The sequence below is a fragment of the Danio aesculapii genome, chromosome 6, assembly GCF_903798145.1.
Source record: "Danio aesculapii chromosome 6, fDanAes4.1, whole genome shotgun sequence".
Lineage (NCBI taxonomy): Eukaryota > Metazoa > Chordata > Actinopteri > Cypriniformes > Danionidae > Danio > Danio aesculapii.
This window is the reverse complement of record NC_079440.1, coordinates 49,198,917-49,216,209: the sequence shown is the minus strand read 5'-3', so window position 1 is coordinate 49,216,209 and position 17,293 is coordinate 49,198,917.

Below are 17,293 nucleotides of genomic sequence, written 5' to 3'. Positions count from 1 at the left end.
TCAGAGCAGCCAGTCTGGCACCAACAACCATGTTACGTTCAAAGTCACTTAAATCACTTTTCTTCCTCATTTAGATGCTTGATTTGAACTGCAGCAGATTATCTTGACCATGTCTACATGCCTAATTGCATTGAGTTGCTGCCATGTGATTGGCTGATTAGAAATTTTTATTAACAAGCAGTTGAACAGGTGTACCTAATAAGGTGGACGTGACTATATGTGTAAGACTAGCAATGTAAGAAATCATTGCTAGATTCACATTGATGTTTCAAACAAAACAAAGCACTTTATTTCAGTGCCACTTCCTAGATATTTCATTTAGAGTTGCAAAATGTACAAGATGAAAGGCAATATTGTTTGGCAGAAATGTTGCTACAGATGGTTTTCAATGAGTCTTGGTTGTTTTCTCCAATTACTGAGAGGTTCATTTTCACAATAAAAGAGTTTATGGTTCAACTACAGTTAGATAAGTGTTTAATAAGCTTCCTGACCCATCCCAAACCCTATAATTCAGCTTTACGAAGTTGATGATTTAAAAAAAAAAAAAAAAAAAAAAAAAAAAAATCAAGAGTGGACACAGTTAAAGTGACACAAAGGCCCTCCACTTTCCAGCTAATAAACCCAATGAATGCATAGCAAGTCAACTGGAAAACCTTGATTGTAATTACTGTCTATTTCTTTAAGTTACAATTAAATAAAGAATTATAGGGTTGAATCCAAAGAGCTCACTCATTTGAGGACCGATGCAAACTTCAAAGTAAATGGAATTGATTTTCTTTTTGTACATTTAATCTATGTAATTAGAATACAATAGTTTTATGATTAAATGACCCTCTAAATTCAGAAAGAAAAAAAGGGATTATTCATCAGCACAATGGGAGATGAAAGGAAAAAGTAAACGCATCTTGAGATGAGACGAACTTCTTGCACAACCAATCAATCATACTTCTAAAATGTTTAAGGTTAGTCAAAGGGTGCTTTCACACTTGTTGATTGTTTTGTTCCGAACAAGGATTCAAATTGTTACAATGTTACTTTTTGTTCTCGGTACATGGCAAAGTTTCTAAATGCCCAAAATAGTTAAAGCAAGTCACGTGTGAGTTAACTCTCCTCACATTGGTCAGAGTTCCACATTTATTTTTCAGAGTCCTTATTTTAATTTATGACAATCAACAATAGGATATTATAAGCGAAAAGGTGCACTTTAATTTTGAATGGTGACACCCACAGACATTGTCACCAAAATAAATCAGAGGTAAGACTTTCTCACGGAGCCGTTGGCTAAAATTATGCATTATAGCCTTTACATTATAGAGAGAGAAACACTGCAACAGATAAACCGAGACTGCAGCTCGGTCTATTGTCCTGATGGATAAACAACTCTCAATAATAGTTTAGAATGCTTTCACTTTCCTATTATACTGATCATTCTCTCTTAGCCATGTACAGTATTTCTATTATCTAACCATAATACACTGTGATATAGCCTGGTTCATTAGTTCTTTGGACCGTATTGCTATCTCACTACAATCGATCCGCTACAGAGTTTGTTTCAATCATGCCGAGACCACCTCATTCAGGCGATCTCCAACCGATTGTTTTGGCGCGGATCAGAGCGCGAGTTGCTGGATTCATATATTCGCCCAAACGAACCAAGCTAACAGGAAAATGGCAAAACAAACATCTAGGTTTTTTCACCTTCACTTTCGTCAATTGGTGAAGATTTGTTCCTCGCCACTTTTGCCACTGGCTTGCTTGGTCTGGGACTTGTGGAGCTGTGCATCAATAGATTTGCTCTTCAGTGTTTGGACTTTAAGCAGTAAAAATTAAACCACACTGAACTGAACTAACCTGAACTTCAACTTTGAAAGCTGGACTGACACAGTTTTAATGGCAATTTACTAGAACTTTTATGACACTGCTTTGACACAATCTACTTTGTAACTTTATAAGATTATTTATAAGTCTAAGACTTTGCAGAAGTATCATTTGTAAAATAAAATAAATAAATAAATGTTTAGTTAGTATATCCTACACTATTAAACATTGAACTGTGTAGTTTTTTTCTTTAGAGGGCACCTATTTTACCCCTTTTTCAAGTCTTTTGTATCTCCAGAATGTATCTGTAGTTTTAGCTTAAAACACTCATCAGATTATATATTATACCTTTTAGAATGTTGGAATTTGCTGCTTTAAACAATGAAGCTTTTTGTTGCCTGTGCTTTTGATGCTTGCTCTCCCCGCCCACCGTTACCACATCCTTGTCAGAGTGTGCCTCAATCTCTGCCTCGGATGCTTCAGATAAACAGCACAGTGACAGACACGAGGGAAGCAGATCTCACATAACATTTGTGAGAAATACTACAGTAAGAACTTTCTAAATGATTATTTGATGTTTTTGTTGTGAAGTTGATTAAAGCCTTTAAAATACAAAATACAAACTTACAAAATAAACATCCAAAATCTAGGATTGAAGCCTCTTTTTTTAATAGTTGTACTGCGGCTGTGGTGATAAAGATGGTAAAATCGCTGTAATTCATTACAAACATGCACTGTTTTAAATATGGTTTAAACTTGTAAAACTCATTCTTGTTCACATTTGATGATGATTGATGATCACAGAGAGCTGAACAGATATTTTATTACAGTTGCTTATCACACGTCCGGTCTTGTTGATATGATTAAATGCATTACAACACAGACATGTCAATACGCAGCTGTCAATCAATTTGGTGGGCAGGGAAACGGCACTTCTACTTCATGTTGCGGTCAGCTTCAAAATGGGAGGGATTTGGATCCTATTTTAATGTCAGTAAATAAAAAAAAAAAAAAAAAAAGAGATTTATTGTCTTTATAGCACCCCAATATGACTGTGGACACACTATACCCACACACAATTTTGTCCAAACAGCTTACAAAAGATGATTTTCACCACAGGTGTCCTTTAGGTTTGCTGGTGAAATTAAAGTGGAGTGGTCCGGATGATTCCATGCTGTCAATCGATAAAAAAAAAAATTAACGAATTAATCGCAGTTTTCTAGCAATTAATCATGATTAATCGCATTAAAAAACTTTAATTTTGGCTATTCAAATGTAAAATTAATGCAAATGCAAGATAAAACAACTATTTAAATTCAAAATATGATTGTTTATTAAAATTTCTGTTAAACTTGTAACAGATTTCTTCATGTAAACAACATACCTGCAATAAACCATCAAGATCTTTAAACTGTTGGTTTGGCAGACATATTTATTACAGAAATAAAAACACAGGCATGTAAGTGCCATTTGAATTTCAAAACAAATCAATGCCAATAAGGAAAGTTGATTTCTATGTTGGATTCTTAGTAGACAGCAAAACAATACCAAAATACAGGCATTGCAAATACGGAAACTGGAAAATTAAAATAATAAAGTAATGAATAAGAATATTGCTGAGAGTTGAGAACAATATTTATAAAGTAGAAACAATTTTGTATAGTCCTCCTTTAAATTCAGCCAGATGCTGAGACTGTCACCTGATAATGTCAACAGACTGGACTATGTGGCCCTTTTCTTTTGAATGATGTGACCTGAGTGAGAACAGTCTCTCACAAGCAGAATCACCAAATCAGCATATGAATTTCGGTGCCTAATTTTGGTGCTACTGCTAGGACGCAAGAAGCATAAAGGGGTGGAAAGGCACAAACAGATACGCATTGTGTCACACCAAAGATTAATTCTTATAGGGACTTTGGTCACACCATCTCTAAACATTTAATTTAATAACAAAAGTAGCATTTAAGGGGGAAACACGTGAAACTTAATGAAACATTTGAGGGCACATGAAATAATCTTAAAGGCAGAGGAATGCGCTGTCTTTGACAGCTTGCGACATCATATGCCATTTTCAGAGTAGATATACATGGACACCAATACTCCGATTTTAATATGATTAAGATAATACTCTGATTTAGAGTCTACCATGTAAACAGCTATTTTTAATTACCTTAAAGGAACACCAAGTCACGAAATGTTAAGATTTTTCTTTCCATTCGGCATGTGGTATCAAATTCTATTAAACAAAAAGTCGAAAGATTAAAAATGAAACATACGAAATTAGATGAAACTCTGTAGGAAATGCCGGATAGCCTGACAATGCGACATTAATAGTTTTATACTCAAACTTTCTTCTAAAAGTCCTTCCTTGGTCTTATCCATATTTCTTTGCATGTTAAACACATGTCGACCACAACAGGAAATTAAAAAAAAAAATTTTTTTACACGTGTTAAATATTTCAAATTAATCGCATGAGTTAACGCACTAAATTTGACAGCACTAATAAAAAAACAATATATAATTTAATTTTCAAGATGCACAAAACCTTGTCAAAACTAATGCTTAATGAACATTTTTCTGGGTCTGATAATGTGCTGTATTTTGTAACATTTCAGCATATCAAGCTGCATCTTCATCATGTTATCTGCTGACACCAAACCCTCAACAAAAATATGTGATTATATAATCTTCACATGAGATTATATCACTGGATCTTTCTTTCCTCCCAATTATGCTTCCAGCTCAGTGGGAAAATAGGGTAGCAATATTTAGCACAGAGAGCCTGTGTAGAAGGAATCAACCAAATATGTCACTGTGAGTGTATTTAAAAAACAAATGTCAAAAGAGCACAAGTCAAACCTGCAACTCAAAGCGAGAAATATTCCTCTGAGCCACAACAACTCATGTTTAGGTAAGAGGTTCAGACCCCTTAGGACTAAAGTCTTATAATAGCCCCAGGTAAGTTTCTAAATGGCCTAGCACTTTACCTGAGGGATCGCTTAAGAATTCTCACAGAAGCCTCCAATCAGTTTCAAGAGCTTAGCGACTCTCCATTTCTATCATATTTAGCAGCTTGAATCCTCTCAGAAACCAAACCACAGCCTCTCCTAAGCAAACAACATCTTGCTAACTAAAACACATTTTCGAACAACTATAAAAATGTTAAGTCAACTTAAGTTCAAATTGGGACAATGAGTTTGCTCATTTAATGTAAAGCCAATAAGTCTATTCACTTTTTAGGTAAAGTAACTGATTGCTTAGTGGCATGGTGGCTCAGTGGTTAGAACTGTCGCCTCACAGCAAAAAGGTTGCTGGTTCGAGTCCCGGCTGGGCCAGTTGGCATTTCTGTGTGAAGTTTGCATGGTCTCCCCTTGTTCACATGGGTTTCCTTCGGGTGCTCCTGGTTCCCCCACAGTCCAAAGACATGTACTATAGGTGAATTGGGTATGTAGTGTTTGTGTGAATACAAGTGTGTATGGGTGTTTCTTATTATTGGGTTGTGGCTGGAAGGTCATCCGCTGTGTAAAACATATGCCGGAATAGTTGGCGTTCATTCCGCTGTGGTGACCTCTGTTGTATAAGCGACTAAGCTGAAGAAAAATGAATCAACTAATCACTTTTTACTATGCATCTATAAAACATTCCTATTAATCGATGCACAACTGCTTCCTGTTTGTTGATATCCTAATTCTTCCAGCTCTTGAATGCAGTGTATGTGGTCTGTTCAATTATTTGTGTTACTAAGAGTTCACACTGTGTGATTTAAGCACTGATTTTCATTTGCCGACAGGTTTTGTTAAATTATAGACAATTGGCAGAAACTGCAGACAAATCTATGCTCATTCACACAAGTCGCAGTCATGCAATGCGGATTATCAAAGACATGCTTGGAGAGAATCACAGAAGTATCACATACTGTACACCCATGAAATATTTGGAACAATATGGACCTGTCTGTGACTCGAAATCATGTTGTGTGAAATGAGTTCTGACTGAAAAACACACCGGCGATGAACTGTAGCAATGTGAGAGGAAGATCCAGGGCAGTTTTGAGTGCTGAGAGGAGTTATAGACCACATTCTCACAATAATTAAGCTTTATAACTACATTAAACCGTCACCTCACATCAAAAAGGTTGCTGGTTTGAGTCCCGGCTGGGCTAGTTGGCATTTCTGTGGAGTTTGGAGTTCTCTCCGTGTTTGCGTAGGTTTCCTCCGAGTGCTCCTGGTTTCCCCAACAGTCCAAAGACATGTGGTATAGGTGAATTGGATTAACTAAATTGGCCGTGGTGTATGAGTGTGTGAATTTGAGAGTGTATGGGTGTTTCCAGTAATGGGTTGTGGCTGGAAGGGCATCCGCTGTGTAAAACATATGCTAAAAAAGTTGGTGGTTCATTCCGCAGTGGTGACCCCTGATAAATAAGGGACTTAGCTGAAGAAAAAAATGAATTCAAACAAAAAGAAACGGCCCCAAAATTATTTATTGACCTCCAACTCTTTTCTTGCCTTTTTAAAACACACTATGCTTGTTCCCTGCATCTCACCAACCATTTCATCCTCCATTATTATTTTTTTTTCCATTTCACTGCACATCAGCCCACAAATAAAGGCCAATTATAAAAAAAATCCTTATTGCTGGACTTCTTTTCCAGTGTCATGTGTGGTCTTATCAGTGGCGAGCCAGACAGAGATGTTGCCGATTGCTTCTAGTGTAGTTATGCACTGATCCATTGTGCAGTGAACACAGCAGCAACCGAATGCTACCCCAGATAGTCATGCAGTGTGAAAACAGCGTCAATTTTGAAAATCATGCAGAGTGAACTCGGCATAAGAAGACTTTAGGACAACTTGAGACAGCACAGATGTCTTGTCACTGTCACATATTGCATCAAAGACTGTTCTGTGCAGTTTCACTCCATGAGCAGAATGGCTCCATGAGCTCTGATAGCAACACAGTTGGTTGAGGATTAGCCAAAATAACTAATGACAACATTAACATTAGGTTATTCTAATAATTAAAGAAAAAAGTAAAAGTAAAAACTCAAAGCCAACTAAATCCACTGTTTACATAATACAGTTAATGCATATGTTATATTTCACCCAAAAAAGAAATTTCTATCAATATTTAAACCCAATCCCAATGCTATTTTTGTACCCCTACCCCTTCCCATTGGCCCTTGAAACAGAGTGTGAAGGGGAAGGGCTTCAAAATTTACACCTTAAGAAATGGGACACCACTACAACACCTGAACACATCATCATATGTCATCGCAATCTCTTGCTTCATATGAAATCAGACAACCGCAGTAGTTATTCCAGTTGCTTTATTTTTGGTATTTATCTTCAGGAAATCACTGAAGGCATATATTATGTTAGCATAATGATAGAATGCAGCAATAAGATTGTAATACTGTGCATTTTGACAGTGGCCATATCCATCGATGTAAACACAAAAAAACAACATTAACATTATAGCAGACACTGAAAAAAGGTCATTTCCAGCCACTAGACTCTTCTGACAGGGTATTCCAGTGTCATCGAGTGACAAAGTTGTGGGACTGCTATAGAGGAGTTATTATTATGGATTACAGATAACAAAACTTAGCAGTTTTTATTTTAGCGTTTTTTTTACAGGGTTTACAGCATGACAGTAAAACACAAACGCAGTTATGAATGTATTAAAACATGTGCTTGTTTGTTGTAAAACATTTGTAATAATGACAAAAAAAATACTAATTTGTTGATCTCCTTACTTCCGGGTGCAGCGATCCTGCCGTTGTGGTTGGTGTATTTTGGGAAATTGTCTTACCCCTTGGTTTCGAGTGTGGTCCTGAAAAATTTCCATTCGAAGGGGTATCTAGCCCTTCCCCTTAGTCCTACGCCTTCAAGCTAAAGAGAAATGGGACACCCCTACCCCTTCACATGAAGGGAAAGAGCTAAGTGGTAGAATTGGGATTGGGCCTTAGTCACCCTCCATTGATTCAAACTTATTTTGGTTTCTGAACACAGATAAAAGTGTTTGGCAAATATGTAAATAATCTCACATATTGTTTTCATTTAATCACAGCTGAAGTCAAAAACACCACTTGACTCTTTATTAATTTCAGGAATGCACTGATATTAAAATTAATCCCAGGTCTTCAAAAGGAATTAACACAATCCCACCTATAATTAAAGGACTCAGTTGAATTTCCTTCAAAACTTCCTCCTGCCATTTCACATTAAAAATGACAATTCCTCCTACAAATAATCACCACACAAAGGCAAGATTCAAACCTGTGTCCTAATGAGCACTACATGTCATGGCTCCGACAGCAGAAAATAGCAGACTAATTATGCGTCTCTAGACATGTTGGGCATCAAGTCTCTGGGTGACGTGTTACAATGACAATTAAAATAATCTGCCTTGCACAGCTCTGAAGTACGCAGTGAAGGACGTCTCTGAACAGTCTGAGTATGAGTTCAGTATCAGCCATTAATACATCTGGAGCTAGAGAACCCAGTGCTCCCTCTGTGCGAAAAACCCCAACAGTAAGTTCTGTTCATAACGGTTTCTTAAAAGGGGATTTAAATGTACAACTTTGAACTATATTGAACATTTTGTCTTTTTACTTCCAACCATTAATTTTCAGGCAGGCCCTACTGCAAAAATCATGTAGACTTCATGGTTGTGAGAGCAGGAACCTCCATCAGAATCAAAGTCGATTATGAGGTACTTTGATTTATTCGGCATGCTATAGATTAAGCTACATGTCAGAGCTCATTCCCGAAAGAACAAGTCTAACATTAGTAGGAACATGTACATTTGCCCCAATGCAAATTAATGTTAATACTTTGGTAGGCATTTGCACTTTATGCCATATTTAATCATGCAGCAGCATAATTTAACAGCAGATAGAGTACTTTGCAATGTCAACTTCATTCCAGTCCATATACAACTAATATCCATCAAATCATTTCCAGCAAGTTTGAGCTTGTTTTACTGAAAAAAAAAAGTGCAAATTCACATAACATTTTAGGATGTTTCATAAAACTTGTCCAGGCAACCAATACTAACTATAAACCACAATAAATGACCCTAGCAAAAGATTGGTTAAATATGTGTAATCAGTTAAAACTTTCAGATTATAATTTACTTTCAAACCATGTTTATGTTGAGGGATCTCCAGAACCTGAATCACATGGCTAAAAATGAAGAACCTGTGTCCTCCTGCTTCAATATCATCAATTTTGATAAAGCGTCCACACTCGTCATTCCCTCCACAAAATATTCAGGTTAAGGTGTTTACACCATCATGGCAAACAACTTTAGTGGATAGTTCAGAGGTCAGAGTGGCAGGTTTGTCAAATATTTCAATATAAACCTGATGAATAATGTAAATTGGTAAATTGAACATGAATGCTGAGACATACAATTTCCTCTCCATATGCCCCAGGCACCTTCTTATAAACATGCCATACCTTTGGGTAGGCATTTTGCAATTCAGAATGTGCTTCACACTGGTGAGTAGACTTGACAAACCACCTGTAGGAAACACACTCTTTCCTCACTATATGCACCAGAAACTTTGCAACAAAAACTCTGTTATAACCACTCAATAACAATAATAAAATGTAGGGCTGCACGATTAATCGAAAAAAAGATCACAAATGCCGATTCGACCCAACACACAATCTTAATTCAGCATATCTACGATTCAGCCGATTAAATTTTCAAGATCAGGACAGAAACATAAAGGTGGACCACAAGTCTTCACATTGTTTTATATTTGTTGCTCACCAACATGTACACCTCCAAATGGTGTTAAAAGTGTCATATACTGTATTTATAAGGTATAATTTAACCCAAAATGTCATTTCGGTCTTAAAGTAATGACTATTATATTCGCGGCCGCAAAATCACATGTGAGCTTACGCACTGTTTGTTTACTACCAAGAGGATGCACGCCATTCCGCAAATGATGTGTATTTTAGTGAGCAGAACCTGTAGGCTTCGAATAACAGGTAATAAAGCTGTAAATAACGTCCAGTTTGTTGCATCATTTGGGAGCCACGCGGGAAGTATGATTTCCATGTATTAAGGGTATGACAAGACGCTTACTCCACGAGACGAGACACGAGATTGGGGTCACGAGAACAAGACGAGACGAGATTTCACAATTTTTAAGAAATCTTCAATGATGAAATTTAGGAATGGAAAACAGTCTTTTATTCAACTGACCAAAAAATAAATAAACAACACAATATGCAAAACTATTTAGGTGTTTTTTAAATCAACTTTTAATTAATGTTAACTTCTATTTTAATGAATTCTATGCAGTAAAGGACATGCAAACGCTGAAAAATATTTTTCTAATAGCCTACGTGGATGGAAAATAGTCTTTATATATAATTTTAAATATAAGCAAAATATTTGCTAATATATGGATGGAAATTAAAAAAAAAAAAAACAATTTAGGTGCTTTTTAAAAAAATTGTAATGAATGGTATTTTATTTTATTTCTATTTTTCAAATTTTTCTGTTTTAATGAATTATTTGCAGTAAATGACATCCCCTGTATGGTTTCACATGAGAAATTGAACTTAAAACTCATGTTATTTTCTTTTTTAAAAATTTGAGCAGTTTTACTTTCATTCGGCAAGATTTCATTAATGCCCTCGTCACTAACTCTGAGCAACTTAATGCAAATATAAAGTATGTCTTATCCTGTTGCAAAATGCGGTTAACAGACCTACACGACGGTAATAGTATGATTACAGTCTTTACTCTGTACTTCAATAATGCGACTGAATTAGGAATACTCCACGTCTTAATTCCATTTGTGTTTACAACGATTATGACTTTAAGCATATCTGAAGCACATGAAGCATGGTTAATGTATGTGGCTGCAACCAGTTGTAGGCTCTGTTGAACGCATCAGCCACTTAACTCTGGTTAAAACAATAAAAAAAAAAAACGTTATGTCACACCCGCCACAACTCCAGAGGCCAGCCTGCCAAGGGTTGCCAGGTGTGTGCAAAGCACTTGATTTGCAGTTCAAATCAAATCATGCCTCCAATCTTTAGTGCTAAATTCACCCTCACACTCCATCATAACATCACAACACACGAGACAACTTTCTACCTCGTTGAGAAATCTCGCGATCATTGAGAATCTCCCTATCATGTCTGGGTTTTTTTTGGCAGCCATGACATGACTGCACTCGGCAGTGAAAGTGAAACCAAAAACATAATTTAAATGATTTAGAATTATGATTACGACAAGCATTTGATATGTTTTTTTTTTTTCATAGCGAACACAAAGTGCTGTGCATGAAAATAAAAGTTTACTGGGTATGTATAACTACTCTAGCCTATATAATGTTGAATATAATGCAAGAGGCAATCTGATAATGACAAATATCTCATTTTACCAGTTAAAAAATGGTCTAATAATGTTCAGTGACAAGCATACATCTCAAACAGCATAATTCAACTTTATAATTATAAATAGTTGTATTCGGAGGTTATTACTTTGAATTAACAACCAGGACATACTTAAAGTCTATTCAAGACCAACATTCCAATAAAAGAGCAACACATAGACCCAATAATATTATTATATTTGGTTTGCCATATGTTTGAGAATAACACTAATAACAGCCTTCTCATATTGACCTTTATTTTACATCTACAGAATCCTCAGAAAATCATGATCTTGATTTTAAGCAAAACAAATCGTCATTCTCATTTTAGCCAGAATAATGCAGCCCTTTTAAAATGTAAATTAAAACTGCTAAAAACTTGTCATGGCATCTAATATATTGCAGCTCTTTGGAGATTTGAAATGTGCCTTTTATCTTCATTTGCAAGTCGCTTTGGTTAAAAGTGTCTGCTGAATTAATAAATGTAAATGAAAATGTAAGAAAGTGGGTCTAAAGTTAAACAAGAATTTAAAAAGCTTAAATAACAAAAAATATATATTTCTGTTAAACAATTTTTAAACTAATACGATAGAGCAGAAATTAAAGCTTTGTGTGGACAGCATTAGGAACACAGCAATTACACAAAGTTTTAAGATGAAGATGTGCTGCTTGGCTTTCAGCTGTGATAACTAATGTGCTCACTCACAGAATCAGACACTGCTGCTTTTAAAAGTGACACATCTTCTATTATGAATTATGATACTGCTAGGTTCATTGGTCTGTTGGGTCGGATCACTTTCACCTCAACCGAACTGCTCCAAATTCCACTTTCAACTGTCCTGAGACTACTTTGTTCAGGCAATTTCAGAGCAATTGTTTTGGTGCAGATCAGAGCATGAATGTTCTAGTCATCCATGCCTAAAAGAATTCCAAACTAAATAGATGGTGCTTAAAGCCAGATTATTAAAAAAAAAAAAAAAACATCATCAATAAAAACACATATGCAGAATAATTCCCAATTCTAAACCCTTTAGAAATAATGTTGAGCGCAAAAAGCAACAATAAAGTGCATCACTAATGTGATTGTGACTGCTCTTTCCAGTTTATCATAATAATAATTAGCCCTTGCTGCATCCAGGAGTAGCTCTAAGCAGGGGCAATGCCCTTATGTCAACAAGACACCTGCAGCGCCGCTGTAAACTCATATTTAACCAAAATTATTTTAATTAGTCTACTTTTCTACGGCTGTAAATGACTAAATAATACATGTATCCAATATGCACCACTTGGTGGGATCCTTTATTACTTTAATAATCACATGTGCCTACAGTATGTTTATCAACTCATGCAGTACTAAAAATAACTATTGTTTGTTTTGTTTTTGTTTTTTCTGGCTACAGAAGGTAACGGTAGGTTGATGGTAAAGTCATCATTATATGGGCTCCATCTCCAAGACAGGAGATTGGTGATTGACTGTATTACTTGACTGAAGAATGTAATTCCAACATGCATGCGTTGTGAACAAATTAATTGAACATCTATTTTCCAACACTTTTACAGCTTTTATCCATTCTGGTGTGCATTTCCCAAACAACGACATAACTCATGGCTGAACTATCATAGTACAATGCATCGTTTGGGAAAAGAACGATGCAGTAATGAGTGATTCCCAAAACTGTAGTTGCTTTGTAGCAGATCCATCATTTGAACCACGTTAAAACGTCTATTAGGACACTTTAAACGGAGTGGACTCACTACTTCTTTAGAGAAAAAAAAAAAACATAATTTTTGTGCCAATTATATTGTTTCACACACACACACAATCGGGAGTACAACTTCAAAGTCTATGCAAAAAAACAATATGGGATGTTTTGATCCATCAAAATCACCAACATGGGGTGAGCTGAGAAGTGGGTTGCTTGTAATGTCAAAAAGTAGTCATTTGGTCTGTTGTCATATTGAAGGTGCAATAAGTAATTTGTAAAGGTGTCAGGCTGAGTATCAAAACACACTTGCAGCCAATCAACAGTAAGGGCTTTGTCTAATAATTACAACAGAATTACCAACAAGGGTGAAATCTTTTTGGATTATGAGTGTTTGTTTTGATGCATCCAAATATTAACATTCATTCATTTATTCATTTTTTTTTCCGGCTAAGTCCTTTTATTAATCTGGGGTCGGAGAACATGCAAACTCCACACAGAAATGCCAACTGACCCAGCTGAGGCTCAAACCAGCGACCTTCTTGCTGTGAGGCAAGAGCACTACCCACTGCACCACCATGCTGCCAATATTAACATTGTTTGACCAAAATTGCTTAGTGCAGCTTTAATCTGTTAAACATCACAGTTTAACCAAAGATGTAATGACCATAATTTATTCATCCTCATGCCATTCCAAAACAGAAATAATTTATTGCTTCTGTGTAACAAGTAGACATTAAGATTTGTACAAAATACTCACTTATAATGGATGTGGACTGAAGCCTTCAAGAATACAGAAGGTAAAATGAAGTTCAGATGACGCATGTGTGAGATTCAAGGACTTCCGCAGGCATGCAATTACTGACTTTGAAGAACAGACAAAACAACTCACTAAAATCAAGAGATATACACTTGTTCTTCTAGAAGCTTAATATAGGAGAGAAATAGCAATTCATTCTTGTATGATTGACATAGTTGACCCAATTTAAATCCTACTCTAAATGAAAATTGCAATCAACCTAATTTTTCAGTAGCACTACAAGTGTTGAAAAAAGTGTGTATACTGTTTGTATACGCAAACAGTACCCAGCAACTTCAATAAGTACACCTATTCAGTTGTTTGTTTGTGCAAATATCTAATCTGCAAATGACATGGCAGCGACTCAATCCATTTAGGCATAAAGATGTGGTCTAAGTGATCTGCTGCAGTTCTAACTGAGCATTAAATTGGGGAATTAAGGTCATTTAAGTGACTTTAAACGTGGCATGGTTGAGTATTTATGACACTGCTGATCTACTCAACCATTTAAGCTTTACAGAAAAGTGTCAGGAAAAGAGCAAATGTTGACATTATGCAACATGTCACAAAGCTAAAAAAAACTGGTTTCTTAAACATGACAACAAGCTCACTATAGTGAAATGACATGTAGAGTCACCAAATCTCAAACCTGAAACAAGTTTATACTGTGCTGAAACATGAGTCTATAATGGGAGATTGTTCAATCTGTTACACAGAGAATTAAGGCAGCTATGTAAGAAAAGGGGGTCCAACCCCAGAGAAACAATATAATGTGACCTATGAGTGATGGTTAACTTACATTTGTAGGCTCATAAATTCCAAATATTATGGAACTGTCCCATTCAAATGCCACCTTTGGCCACTATGTATATATGTATCTTACACATTTGGCATGGCATGAGACTTAAACTATTACAATAACATTTATGAATGAACTATACTTCCCCCCCCCCCCCCCCCCCCCCCTTATTTCTAGTGCCAGTAGTCACAGGTTTACCAGCTATGACAACTCTTCCATTCTGGTTCCACAAAGTCCAGTGCACGACACAGGTATCAGCTGTACATGACCAGTGCTGTCTCTGTCATTCCCAATTCAAATGTCACATAATACCTCAATGACATCTGCATCAATTTCAACAACTACTACGCCACTAACGAATATTGTGTCTGCTCAATGTACATTATCTGAATTGGGCCAGAACATAGTGGCTTGTACAGAGTGGTGGCGGTCAACTTATTTGGCAGAACAAAATGTTCCACCAAACTAACAGAGAGAGGTATATTACACTGAATCATTTCTACATGTGATTAGATCAAATGTTTAAAATAATTAAGATTATCAAATACTTGAAGTATTAAATATATTTTTCATCATTAATAATAAAACATTTTTTAATATTTAAGCACCACAGTAATAAAAGCACCCCAATATTTACCATTTCTCTACATCAGAGGCCACTACAAGAAAACTGCAAAAGTGCAACAGGTAAAAAGTTGAGCAGACAGCTTACTGCTCTGTTCATCTTAGATTGACGTACCACACTGACATCTGGCACGGTACCTTGTCTTTTACTTACAAAATTACCAAATTACAAAACAAAGCATTTTAGAATCATTTCTGATCATGTGACATTAACGACTGCAGTTATAGCTGTTGAATATTTAGCTTTGCAATCACTGAAATTAATTAACTTTTATTGGCAATGTCATTTTATTACTTTTTTTTTATATATAATTTGCCTAAATAAATATTGTAGACTCAGAGAGTGTAAGAGATACAAATTTTGAAAAACCCTTAACCCTTGTGTGCTATTGGGGATGTTTTTATCAACTCTGAGGTGATTTTGAGTCTTAGTTTGGCCACAAATTTCTCCGTCTCAGCAAATGGAATAATTTCTGGTGAAAAATCTTATTTTGATATATAGTTAGGGAAAATGCTTTGAAATTTTTCACAAATTCAACAATACACTCTGGGCAAATCGACTACCCTTTCATTATGTTGGTGGATATTTTTGCCCCATTGACTTCCATTATAATCGAAAAGCCATGACAGCATATAATCATAGATTCTTGGTTGTTGCTGGTTTTTTCCCAGTTGGGAAGAGGTACATTTACTATTATTCACTGTTGATCATCAGTTGCAATGCAAAAAAAGCTTAGATTCTGAATAAAGATAATATGGTTATACTGTATGGACTATTGTGTGTAAGAGAGTGAGAGAGTGTTAGAGAGCCATTTGCACACATTGATATGTCTAAGAAAATAAAAATGAAGCGCCTCAGATCTCAGAACATAGTAAACATAGTATGTGTATTTATGCGCACACTATGATTTGTTGTTTTACTCCATAGAACTTCATATAAAAATCAGGCCTATTTAAAGAGATAATGCTGCCAACAGTAAAAATAAAAAGTTTTGCCTCTTCCCAACAGGGAAAACCCATCAACAATCAAGAATGAATGATTATTTTGTGTCACTGCTTTACAATCAAAACATGTCATTATAATGGAAGTCAATGGGGCACAAGCAGCCATAAACATAATGAAAGGGGAGTCAATTTGAACAGTACACAAGGGTTAAAAATCCTAATTATTCTATTGCGATAATTAAGTGCTATCATAATTACAAATGCATTATTACATGTTTTTACTTTTTAGTGTTATATTCTTTTCACAGATTGAAATTCTGGGTTGTGGCAACTAGACGCTTCTTTTCTGCATATCAATATGAAGTGAATTATAATATAGTGAATTATTTATGGAAACCTACTCCATTTCTTTACAATGTGAAAGAGCCTACAATATCTGCTTTCTAACTAAATTCTATTAGTCAGCCTACAATATCTGCTTTCTAACTAAATTCTATTAGTCAGCATACATATTATCACTGTGATCAAATGTGAACTGAGTTTAATGAAAGGCAAATAAACCTTCTTGAGTTCTGCCAGCTTCAATGCCTTTTCGATATTCAGAGCATCACATATCGGTTATTTCAACAAAAGCTTTAATATATAAAGAACAAAGGGCATTTTATATGCCAGAACAGGTTCAAGTACATTACCCCACCACTGCATTCATCACCTGCCCTGGGCCAAGTACAATAGATTTTGGACCAAAGTGATGCAAGTTATCGATGACTTTGCTGAAGAATAAACAGCCCTCATTTTGCTTGCTTACCTTGTGATATCGGGAGGTGTTTCAGGTCGCAGGGTGACATTTGTGTTTACTCAATTTCCTGAAGTCCAGAGATGTCTCCAGGCCAATTCAAGCACGGGTCCTTGCAATTTGCCTGGCTCCAGACTTTGAGACAAGCTGTCTGGGCACGTCAAGCTTGGTAAACCCCTGTCAATGTAAAATGAAACCTTCCCTCAGGGCTGTGAAGAAAATATGCTGCCACATGAATATATATTTTTTTACAAGGTACAATGATCATATCAGCATGAACATCTGAATATTATATGCTCAAAAACATTATATTTAAACATATCACAACCCTATGCTCGAAAATAAATTGTAATTCTTGCACTGAAATAACACTAATCCAGAAAACTAATGGTGTAATTTTAAAAG